Below are 13,761 nucleotides of genomic sequence, written 5' to 3'. Positions count from 1 at the left end.
TGCGATGGTGGAGTGACAATTCCACCCGAGTTCAAATCCAGTAGATGACTTTTGTTTATTTATCGGCAAACGCGAGTGTTGCCACACGAAAATTACACAGTCAATATCATCGAACTCGAGAATGTATATGTTTAATGACAGGGGACACGATAATTACGCGAAAATTAATCGGTCAATATCATCGTTCTCGAGGATATATACGATTTACGATCCTCGCAGCGGTAGTCATGTGACGCAGTTTCAACCAATCACGTTCACGTATTTACATAGGCTATGTAATATTCTAATATATAATATACTATCCTTACTTTCATACTGCAAAAATTATCAATTTAATATGAATTCATGATTTTAATAATTTTTTAAAAAGCATTATTAGAAGAATGCAAAATATAAAACATTTAAAAATTAAATGTAAAAACTGATTTAGTTGTAATTGTATCAAATATTTTTTTTTGCAAATTTTTGTTTTTAAAATCAAAATACATTACCGGCAGTTCTAATTTGTGCTATAAAAAATATGAAAAATATTCTTGTATCAATGCTAAATTAACAGAAGTTAGAATATAATATGAGATGCACTATGTAGTAAACTAATTTGGTTACATAATATTAATTACCCTTCTTTTTACTGTTTCTAATATTTCAAAATATTGAAATTTTTTTTTGGAATAAGGTTGTGTATTTTCACTAACCTATAAGAACATGCAATGCAATAATTACCCTTCTTCTACTTGTTTAAAATATTGAATCAAAATATTGAAGTTTTTTTTTGCAATAAGATTGTGTATTTTCACTAACCTATAAGAACAATCATCATGCAATTATAATATGCAATAGTAATATGCAATTAGTATTAATATACAATATAAATAATATTGAATTGAATGCGTAATACCATGTCGTAATATTACACATCATGGTACTACTACTTAGTACAGTATGTTCTTGCATGAGTGTCCTTGTCAACGAGTGTGCGTGATCGTAAAAAGTGCGATGTAAAGTGCGCTGACTTGCATGGTGATATTTTGAATGATGCATGTTTCATTTTGATATGAAAGAATTTTAATATGACAATTTTGATATGCAAAACAGTTTAAAAGATTATTGAACTCTGTCACAATGCTATGACACTTGTATCTATACTGTACTATTGAAAAAATGAATTTTATTAATGACACCCCTAAAAATAATGGAAGCTTCTAATGTAAATACTGAGTTTAGGGTTAAACATTTAGTCTGATAGGTTATTCTATTAGAATATAGGGGTTTTGTTCATGTATAATGAATTCATTGTATAATTAACCAACCAGAAGAGGATATGAATTGGAAATTACAGCGATAGTTATTATTTTCTGTCCTAAAAAGCTGTTAATAGTGGAAACAATGATTTATTTTTGTTGAAACATTCATCTGATTCATTGGAATGGTTTATTCTATTGAATGGATCATACGAATTCGTATTCGTAATTCGTAAACAAATTCGTACCATTATATATTAGATATTGTAGAGATTTGGTAGTGTTGATAACATTGTTGATACTAACTGTATTTTTAAGAATATAGCAAGGGAAATGTGTTCTTTATTTTAGATGAGAATAGGGAAAAATTATTAGAAACTTATGATTTTGGAAAACTACGATAATAATATATTAAAAAGTCAACAATTATTTCATAAAAAATTAAAATAATGCATTAAGTGCATTCAAATTATATTTAATTATTATACAAACAATAATTAATTTTAAGGTTAATAATGCGTTATATAATGGGCACTGAAACGTGATATAACCAATAATTTTTGCTCTAGATCAAAACGGCCCTTAGGGTATGATTTCAAAACACCTTTACCTGATTGTTTATGCTCCGTAAAGCCTTGATTAGGTGCATGCAGTGATGTAGTCATGGTAATAGTGTTAAAGTAAAGTGGATTTCCCTTAAGTCTATCAAATATGCACTTTCTCTGGCTTATTCACCTCTCGGTGACCCCAGGATACCGCCTGTGGCCTCCGATTGGCAGTGACTTGTACCAAGCCACTTATTCATATCATAGGTATATACACATAATGGTACATTCCAAGTATTGTTAATGTTTGTGGGTTTTTAATTTATATTGAAGTTCAAGTTCCCTGTGAGATTAGTGGTATAATCCTGAAGTAGAGCAACCATTTCAGACAACATTGATTTCATAAGAAAAGAATGACATAATAGCTACAATATTAATTTAGCAATTTAGTATATTGAATTGACTGTTTGAACTGTACAGTAGTCATTCATTGTAGAAAAATTGAATTTTTATAACAGATATGTATCTTAAATATTAAGTAAATATGATTATTCTACTGGTTCAAGTCGAGGATGGGCTTATTCCTGAATGTAATTTGTAAATCTATTTCAGTGTCTATTTGTCAGTAAAGAAATGCCACTCATATCCCAGGGTGGGCTTATTAGTTATACCATAAATATGTTTTATCTTTATATATAAATCATACTGTCAAGTTGTCGAAACAGTGCTCATATTCGGAACATGATCTCATAATCGCGTCGAGCATAGCTCATCGGCGAAGTTCCGTATTTTTAGTTGTATGAACAATTTCTCTGGCGGGATTTTAACCTATTATATGTTTATACTTATGTCAGTATGATTAATTCATTAATATTATTAACATTTTTTTAGGAGATTAGTGTTAAAATCTAATATGATAAAAAGTAAAATGTAAAATAAAACAGCGTTTATTTAGGTACCAAGAGGTTTCGTTAGGTGGTTGCGCTTTATTGAAATTGGGCTGGGTGGAAGGCCTTGTCATAAGCTATAGGATGACTGGAAGGTTTAGAAGGTGGCTATCCCTCCCTCCTAGTCTACACCCAATAATTACATACATAAATATTAATGTTCTTAACTTTATGTCAGTACAATCACCCCAATCTCAGATTTAATAGTATTTTTATAGCATCACAAAATGGCATTGAAACCATAATAAATATAAAATTCTGATTTATTATACCATACAATATATTATTATAGGCAACATAAAAGTATGTATTTAGAAAAATAATGATGGAGCAGAACCCGTATATACGTTCACGATTTCCCAGGGCCCTGTTATGGTATTATATTAAATAGCAATAACCTACTGTTGTTTGGAAATAGAACGTGACCTTGATAAAATAGGCTTGCAAAATAATTATATGAACTATTAACTGGAAATGCAGACATAGCATAAGAATGAAGAGAGGTTATTGGTTTGTGACCTTCGATTTTGTCTTTTGATTACCAGGTTTGACCTCATTAACACTTCGAGTTCATTCAGTCATATGAAAATATGATTTCTCCTACTGTTCAGCAATTATAGTATTTTATTTCTCCTCCTGGTTTGATCTCTGCCTTCTGTGACCTTCACGGCTATCAAATATTGGCTTTCTGTAACATATGTTATGTTTTCTTACATCACTGCTCATACAATGATGTACTTGTAAAGTAAGCTTTATGGTGATAATGTAATAATGTCAATCAGTCCAAGGTCTCTAAGCGCTTCATATTATTACCCCAGTCATTTGATCAAACATTTGATGTACAGTATAGAACAGCTCCTGTAATGTTGCAGCTAGTATTCAGCGCAGTGGTGTTTTGACCTATACCAGCTACCTTGTACACCTGGGTGAAGAGAGACAAACACAGTGTTGCCTAAGGACACAAGCAATGCGACAAGCGTTAGTCTCAAACTCTTGATCTAACATACTGCGCCACATACCCTTACAAATAAAGTGAAGTTCAGAAAATCTCAAGGTTTCGGTCGTTAAAAGTTAAGAGTCTTCTGGAGTTTATAAACAATGAAAATAATTTTTAAATATTGTTATGCTCTACATAATATATCTGAAATCAAATACTATCCCTCCTCTATGACAATGTATGTTGTCTTCAATGTTGGTCTTAACTGACAATAGTTATATTTTAGTTTCTATTATTTAAATCAAGCCTTCTGTAGATTATTCATAAATTTAAAAAAATTTAATTTAATGAGATTAACATAATATTTTCATAGAAAACTGGGCTTTTGTACTTTTAGGTCTGTTGATGAATTATCAAATTATAATGTTGATTGATTTAAAGACTTGATACCATATGTGTTTTAAATGCTTTGAAATGAACGCCAACGCATTGCAGCAACAGGTTACAATGCTAAAATGTACTATCTAAGTCTAGCCACGGTTCAACCACCTCAACAACCACCTTATTTTTTGCCAAGAACAACCAAACTTACATTAGGGTGATACCTATTCAAGTATAAAAAGAGACCAAAAATTAATTCTTTTAAATCCATTGTTACATAATAATCGTGTGGGGGATTTGGACCATTTACACAATGTTGTTATATATAATGTACACTGCATGTTATGTATAAGACAAATAATTTGGACAAAAGTGTTAAATACAAATGCATAGTATGTAGGACTGTATCAGTTGAAAACATTTATTAGATTTTTTGAGGGATTTAAATTTAAAAAACGATATTTCAACAGAACCATAAACTCTTCTTTTTTTTTTAATGACCATCGTGAACATATCCTCAAGCAATTTAGTCTTTTAAAAGGTCACTACACAATCATCATAAATATGTAATTTATTCGTATTTTACTCTATAGAATCGAATTAGCTCAATTATGGAGGTTTTTACAATGACAGTGATAATTATAGGACTACGTGAATACATTGATGAGAGTATTCAACTCTTTCGTTTATTATTGTAGAGGTTAACAACCTATTACAATGAATTCTAATGGTTGTTCACTCTTTGGCGGTCATTGAAACTACATGAACTATGCAAGCATATAGGATAAAGACATTGGCAGTAGGGAAGCGGCCGCCCATCAGGTTGTCCGTGATCACCACTTGAAATACACTCCCTACAGTAGACTATCTCTAGGCAATGGGTAACCCAGACATGGCACTTTGATGCTAGACTTACTCACTTTATCCTAGGGGAGCTAACTCATTCTTCTCAATCAACACAAGTCTGTGTATAATTACACATTACCTGTTTTGCATAATAGAACAAGCCGAAATGATATCAAGCTGATACAAATTGGACTGTTCCATTTTTATTAAAGGGGTGTATGATATCATTATGGTAGATTTATTTATAAATTGAATGTGGAAAACTTACCTTTTTGAGAATAGTCTATGCAGACAGTTGTGGTTGTGTTTATTTGATTATCGTTTTGAAGTGTGAACAAGTAGGTTGCAATCAGGAAATGTCTTGCAATCAAAAAGTTTAAAACAATATTTATAAAGGAAATAAACTTTGTTGTGGTCATGTTTATAGTTTCAGGATATATATAGTTACATGCCGCATTGACTACAAACAACACAATAAATACAGAACATCTGGTTATGTAATATAATAAACATTTATTTATGTATATTGGAATTAATATACAGTAATGTCAATGTTCATTCAATGGTATTACAGACTTAATTTTTTCCTTGGCATAAAATATTTTTAGTATATTGTTGACCCTCTTTCTGGACCCTCATCTATCCTTTGACTGCTTTATGATTTGTGGTATCTTTATTAAAATTTAATTCATTTATTTTTCTTATATCAAGCGCTATTTACATAGAACCAACAGTGATATATTTTATTAAATGAATTAATATATTAATTGTTAAATGTATATTCCATTTACCGTAACTCTTTTAATAGTAATCACACTCTAATAGTAACTCCCCCCCCCCCCTTCTATAGTAACCCATCATAAAAATAGTAACTCAGGGTTACAATTAGAAGTTGTACGGTATAGATATTTTCCTATTATGGCATTTTTCTTGTCATTGAAAAAAGGAACATGGTATTTCATTGGAGAGTATTCTTATTTAGACACATGTTTGTGTTGTTTTTTACCCTGTCATTAGCATTATAATGGAAAATAATAATAATGGATATAATTATTATGGAAATTTTATCCTTGTATAAAATTTATTCATTTATACATCACGGTTGAGTTCGAAGCAGGGTAATCCAAGTTCAAAAAGCTATTAGCAAGGAGTAAAACAATAATTAATATTAGTTGCCGCATTCAGGCCTAATGATTAATGCAAATTGAGTTTAAAAGTGCAGCCAGTGGCATTAGAATTGATCTGATTAATTAAAGTCTTATTATTGTTACAAAGCTTGAGAGGTTTTAAGGCAGACTTTAGGTCAACGAAGTAGGTTTAAGGTCGTTGATGCGGCTTTTAGGTCATGCAGTTCAGCTTTAGGGTCTTAGTCGCTGGCTGCGTTGCTCCTCCTCAACCGTGGTGGAGTGAGGTCAGACTGCCCTCAGTCACTGCATCTTTAACCTTTTGTTTCAGTGACTACTCCTCTAACCTTTCTTCATCTGAGTTCGTTTAGATCAATTCAGTTCATTTATAGGTCATTTAGTTCAGCCACAGCACTTTCATCTTCACCTGTAGAATACAAATACTCATTTTTATTACAGAAGGTTGATGACATAAAGCTTTTGCACTAATAATAAATATTCCATACAATTAAATGTATATATGCACTTACCATAGTTTTAAAATTACATTTTTTGAATTGATTAATATAGAGAAAAATCAATAATTGGTACTTTTGTAAATTACTAAAAAACCTTGGATTCTGTTTGTTATATTTTTTAGTTCAATTTACCTTTTTATAAAGTGCGTTTCCCTTGTATATATTATACAATAACATCATTATTAGAAGGCTATCATAATTCAAATTGTGAACTCTCATATTAAGAATAGTTCTTCCTATGGTATATCAAAAAGTACATAAGAAAGATGAAAAGGTTAATATTCTTAATATTTATTGTTCCTGTATTGGCATCATTAAAAAATTAATACCGCCAAATACAAGATACTTCCTTATTGTAAAGCTCTGTCTACAAAACTAATTTGACAAAAAATATGGTAGTGATATGCTTAAATATGGTAGTGATATAACATCATCATGTCCATATATGGGCACATCAAATTGTTTTGTCTCATAAAGTTTGATAGTGTAGACAGAGCTTAAAAATGAGACTAGAATTAACCTCTTCTAGGCTCTTGATTCTTTAAATGCTCAATTCCCAGTACTGTGCGTCTTCCATGTAGTATCATTATTACTGCCATATTTGAGCATATCACTACCATATTTGGGCATTTTTTTTGTCAAACTAGTTTGATAGTGTAGTGTGGACAGAGCTTTATACTGACTGCAATATTTTGAAATACCATAGAGTTACTCCATTGACATATATACAATACAGTACAATCTCTTTTGTAATTGCTTCATTAGTACTTTTTTTTAGAGTTATCTATTAAAAAATAGTGCAGTATATTATTACCAATCCACAGGGCATCATAAATGTTTAAATTAGGATGTGTGAATTTAGTACAACTTGTTAACATTTTGAAAGTCAATTAAAAGTGTAATACACTTTTGGACTGTTCCATTCTGTCTTAAAGTCTTAATGAATTATTTTTCAAGATGAAATTTGATTATAATGGAAGATTCCAATTTAATTCTGTCTGGTTAGTATTAAAGCTCGGCCTGCTGTCAATCAAACTTTATATTCATTAATGGAATATTCCAGTTTTAATGTTGTTTCTGTAATATTTTATTTATAGACAGGTTAAAATGTTCTGTAGTAACAATGTCTATTAGTTCTAATACTTTTATAAATGTTTTGGTGTTAAATGGAGATAATTAGATTTCAAATTTTTCAACAATTCGAAAATGGAGGATTCCAATTTGCCTTTTGCCTTGTGAAAGAGACAGTCATAATATATTTGATCAAATTATAATGGAAGATTCCAATTTAGTTTTAGTTGAGATCATTTACACTGTGTATCAGTGTGATGCATATCATCATTGTCTCTACATTCTATAGCATCTTAATTCATTTATAACATTTAAAAGTAGTTGTTGTTTCAGAACTGGTATCAAATTTTTTTTTTTATTAAAGTTATATAGTAAAAGTCCTTTTAATTCAAAACATTTTTCTTTTAAAAATTTCGCTGATACATTAAATTTACATTAAGCTAAAACTCCTACATTTTTTTGAAATACTAATATTATTATATATATCCCGACAATTTAAAGACATTTTTTCCCCTTTAAATGCCAGAGAAGTTATAAATCTAAATATAGCTAAGGTTTAGATTTCATTGCCTATTAGACCATATTGAAATCCAACGACAGCGTTCAATACATTGATCTGTTAAGAAACGCTATATCAAACAACTACTGTTTTAATGGTCGCGCACCGTTAATTGGTTCTCAGTAGGTTGACAGGTCACTCGGCTCAGGTTTGCCATATATCTTATTTCAAATTCAATTTCTATACTGCCCTTCACCCTTTTCTAATAACTTGCTCCGAGCAAACTGAAAACCTGCTTTCAGTTTCAATATTTTTTCTGTTGACTGTTATGGTTTCAATAACCCTAACCCAGTTCTCATGTCCTTATTGGAAAATACCATTTGCTACGTAGGGGTTTTATATTTGTGTTTATCCATACATTACCGAAAATGTCAACTCTAAACAAGTAAGATATATTTTGTTGCCATTGGCAAGGGCAGACTATTCTCACGGTATACCTAATGAAGCTTATGAAGTTAACAAGACACTTCCTAGTTCAATGTAATCACAACAATAACCCCAGTGTTATGTTGGTTTTGGATTAAACTAAATTTGTACTATACTACACTACCTATATTTGGAATGTTCCATTTTTAACAATATTCAATCTTATCAGTTAGAATTCATCTTTTATATATAAATCTATCAATATGTACTTTGTATCAAGTTTAGATTATTTAACTCTTTGGTTTTTATTTACATAGAAAGAATAATGTGTATTAGTCTTGCCTATTTTTAAATGGTATAGTCTATTTTCTCTTTGTTGGCGCAAAATAAGGAAGTTTGGAAGGGTCCATTAATAAGAAGGTGTAGTTTATATCAAGCATTTTATCTTAATAATGATTTTATCATTATTATGTGATAAATATTTCTACTTTTATTTATTTTTTATTAAATTTATTTGTAAAGATTCTAAATTTTCATACTTAGATTGTTCCATTTTCTTCTTTTTTTTCTCTTTGGTTTAGTAGTTAATTTATAACCGGAGGGCATTCAGTTCATTGACAAAGGTATAACCATATCTGTCAGGGAAAGACAAGCCTAGTCCAGTAAATGTACTGTTCTAATGTCAATATTATTTAACAGCGGCTCGTGGCCTTTTAGAGTACACACCAAGGTCATGTAAAGGCCTATGCCATGTTTAACCTGGCGTCGTCGTAGACTTGTTGCACCGAATAAGTAGAATGAACCGTATACACTTTTCTCAGCTTTACATTATTATAATTTGTATTCATTAAATACATTGAATATGTTTACAATGTGGCATTCATAATTCTCGTTAATTAAAAAAGTAATTAATATTTTGTAAGTTGTTAGTTTAGGCATACATTCAATGTAGAATGGCTGCAATGTACTACAATGACTGCAAATAAACGTATTATTCTTTGTTTTTACTGGATAATATAAAAACACATGGAAGCGAGCCATTTTGATTCAAAATTTTATTCATCTTCTGTAATATAGACCCTAAAATTGTACTATAGGCTCTTGCTAATTCTATTTTTAGAATTTGTAATATTTTTTTTCTTTATATATATTTTTTAAACAACTGTGTTATGATTTCCATAAATGTATTACTGCAAATGTTTATAATTAATTTTATTTAATTTTTATTACAAAAAAAGAGCAGAAAATTAAAAAAATCATGGATCAAAAGAGAAGCCCTATCTAATGTGGATATAGGTTCACCCTGTTTTTCTCAATTAGGTATCATCTATCCCTGCCCCTAATCATAACAAGTTAAAAAGACATAGACCTGAGTTAGATATTTAATCACAGTAGATATTTTTTAGCCTATTCCATTTCATTTTAAAATATTTAAACGACCCTACCCATAAATGGTATGACCTGAGAAATGCACTTTTAAATGTTTTTTAGCTTCAATTTTTTACATAAGGTTATCTAACGACCTGCTTTTCAACTACAATAATAAAAATATGAAGTAATATAAAGTTCAGTGACCAGTCAAGTATCATTTTATTTACAATTAAAAAATATTGCGACTTTGAATACAAATGCTGCTGAAGATTATTATAAGATACTTCTTTATTTCCAACTAACAGATTTAAACTATTGGTCAGATGTTTTGCGCTACTCTGACGTAATTTAAACTACATAATTGAATTGTAATGTTGGTAATGTTTTTGTCCATATAAATTAATATTTCCACTGGTCCCATTAGGCATTTGAAACCAGCACTGCTGACTCTTATGGCAGCCCTTGCATCTAGTATCTGCCTCAGATGTATTAACTCATGCCTTTCCTCTGCTTATGCCTCCTCTGCTTAAGGTACACTGGACGAGAGAAGCCCTTGATCAATGATAGGCTTTATAAACAGATATATATATCTGGCTTAGTTTCATCCATTATTCAAAAAATAAATAAAAAATTAATTGGCATTGTCGTTGGCGCCAGACGTCGGCCAAAATACAATAAATACAATTTATGATAAAGATAAATAAATTGAGTCATGCTCATTTTTTGATAGGGTAACTTTGAATCTGTAAAGATATATTATGTAATTATTCACAAAGAAATACCTTAAAAATAATGGTATAGTCTGAAATGATATTCTAAAAATATAGTAGTAGTGGAGAACAATTTTGAGTCAAGTCCATTTTTCTAAAAGGGATTTGCACTTCAAATTAGTTGAAAATAAGGAAATGCTTTTTAAGGTTTAACCCATGTGGAAAATGGTATGATCTAGAAATTAAGTTTCAGTTGTGGTTTTTCTCAGAATAGTTTCTAATTTGATTATCAAGCCATAAACCACGGAGTACATTGTTTGATTAGTTTTAAACCAAGACATTTTATGTTATATGACAAACCGCATTTATAGGCTTCTATTCTATTACAGTTCAATAACTGAGTTTAATATATGTTTAATATCAACTTATTAGAAAATTTAAAAGTTCAGTGTAGCAGCCCAATTTTGTTTTTTGTTGTTGAAAATTTATGATCATATTAATGACTTTAGTTTGCGTGAGACTATAATTTATGGAATTCGATAATTGAATTAGGTAGTGAATAACTGAATTATAAAATACTGTGATATGTTGCAAGGTATGGCATACATTTCATGAACTTTATATGAATAAGCATTAATAAACAATTATATAATGATAATGAATTAATATTTCCATAATTTTAAATATTGTATCACTGAATATTTGATTAATATATGACTGTTTTTCTGTTTCTTTGCATCTCATATTTGATAACAATAACTGCTTTGTTATAAGGATTGCGTGACAAGCGAAAACAGTGCAATTGTAATCCATTCTTCCAGTTTTAAGGTATTGACAAACAGCTTAGATTTTGACAAGAGCTCTTACTTAATAATAAGCCTATGCCATTTGTAAAGATGTGTACTCATGCATAAAATTGGCTCATATTTCATCCACCATCAGATTGAGTTTAATTAGTCAAAATTAATGTGGTGAGAAAAATTGCAATTAAATTCTGCTTGAGAGACCTGTATTACTGTCAGTCGGGGGTACGAGAAGCGGAAAGTACTCTGACCCCCGGGTTCACTCCAACTATAATAAGCTGGCTACTCATTAACGTGTAAAGAAACACCAGCCATCCTTAGTGCCTTTGGCTTCGGTCAGGTCAAAAGTTGAAACAAAGTGCAAATGCGGGTTAAAGTGAGCTTCAAAGTGCACACAGATGATTGTTTACGTCTGCCGTGTCTGAGCGTGCTCTGATGTATCAATTGCTAAGGATGTAAACTGAGTTAACATCACTGGTATCCTAATGTTTCACCTATGAACTAATAACCAGGTCAATAAACCAAGAATAGTGTTGCAGGCTTTAATTAAAATTAACTGCGGAGCAAAGGTTTCAGATTTGACCGGAACAAAACACTTGTTTACACACAATTTAGAGCGAGGGCACTCTTTACAAAGTTGTCATTTAAAGTACATTTACATGTCATCTGGAAATATATGTTTTAGTTTTTAATACAATCTTTTTTTTATCAGTAATTTTTGTATTGAAATTAGAATACCGCTGTAAACAGTTACTTTAACAGTGCTTATTCAAAGACCCCGCTTTTCGCTGAAACGACTATATTATGTATTCGATTCTTGTTAATGTTTAGTTTTGTTATTAAAAAATTTATATGTAGAGGCACCGATTAGAATAATCAAATATAAATAAACTTAGCACACATAGACTAGATGAAAATTTAATAAGCTTGTCTGCAGAGGACAATGACAAATTGGTAAATATACAGGTACTGTATTGTAGTCAGGCAGACAGAAACATACATACATCACTACAATGTTTCTTTATTCAAACTTATTTGTAGATTCTGTACAATTAAAATGATTTTTACAAATGCTTTATATTTGTTACATATTATTTTAATTGACTTATTATTTACTTAATTATACAAAATGGAATATTGACCATCAATGTACTCTATTGTTTTCACTCATGGTATATTGCAAATTGAATGAGCACTTTTTTGTGTGTTGATGATTTAACCATGGACGGTTGTGAGTATTACAAAATGTATAGATATATTAATATAATTAATAATAATATAAATCTACTATAATTTATTATTATTATTATTATATCAAATACGCCTCAGAAGGGTGGCATTTTATTTGATGTCGTACCCAATTGGAGAGTGCCCCAACTTCCAATTATACTGTGTACAATGTTACTACATTCCTTTGCACTCAAACAAGTCCCATTAGTACATGCTGTTAATTGCTCAACTACTTTAAGCAATTTACCTCTTAAATTGGTGATCACTTGTGAATCTGTCCGGATTTACAAAGTTCATTAGTGCCTTGAATTATACATTAACTTCTAACCTAGATGTATTTGACTTTTATATAAGAGAAATCCTCCAGTGTATTTAACCTCCGATCTGGATTTCTCATCCGTAAAGCACTTGAGGAAATCTAGTTCGTCTTTAATGACTTGAACACAATTTTACTGCCTATTGATTGTCCTTAATAAGCAGGTTCAATCCATGTTGTTATGTTTCTGACTTATGGACTTTAGCTAGTTCATCATTTGGGGATTTACTGTAGAATCACCTAGCCTGCTTTCTACGACCTTTCTAAAGCCTTTGACTCAAAGGTAGAATACTATCGCCTTCGTAATGTTTATTTAATTATTGCTAGAAATAAAAAATGCATTATGTTATTATGTTTATCAACACCCCTTGAATTGTTCAACTATCGAACGTTCCATTTTGTTTTTTATGCCTGACTATGGTAGAGATTCACAAATTGAAATTTATATTAGTATGCATACGTTACTAGATGCTTAGAGCTTGTAAACAAGTACTCTGTAAAACCTTTTGTAACAAAAAAATGTGATGTGCCCATATATGGACATGATGATGTCATATCACTACTATATTTGAGTATATCACTACTATATTTGGACACATCACACTTTTTTTTGTCAAACTAGGTTGATAGTGTAGACAGAAATTAATACCAGTTTGATATCTTAATATTTATGTGTGAAATGAGAAATTTATAACTTTGTGCATAATGGTTAAAATTGTATAAAACTGTAGAGGGCAGCAGGCAAAGATTTATAGAATTAAGTTGTCATCGTAATCACTGACTGTTTTGTACACTT

At 30.4% G+C, this 13,761-nt stretch overlaps 1 protein-coding gene across 5 annotated transcripts in view; it reads left to right on the top strand.

The window, feature by feature from the left end:
- Positions 1 to 13,761, top strand: part of LOC144837438 (dynactin subunit 1-like) — a 38,909-nt gene that overhangs the window by 17,421 nt on the left and 7,727 nt on the right. The window lies entirely within an intron of this gene.

The sequence above is a fragment of the Antedon bifida genome, chromosome 3 (assembly GCF_963402885.1).
Source record: "Antedon bifida chromosome 3, ecAntBifi1.1, whole genome shotgun sequence".
NCBI lineage: Eukaryota > Metazoa > Echinodermata > Crinoidea > Comatulida > Antedonidae > Antedon > Antedon bifida.
Note: the sequence above shows the minus strand (reverse complement) of the source record. Positions and strands in the feature narration are given on the sequence as shown.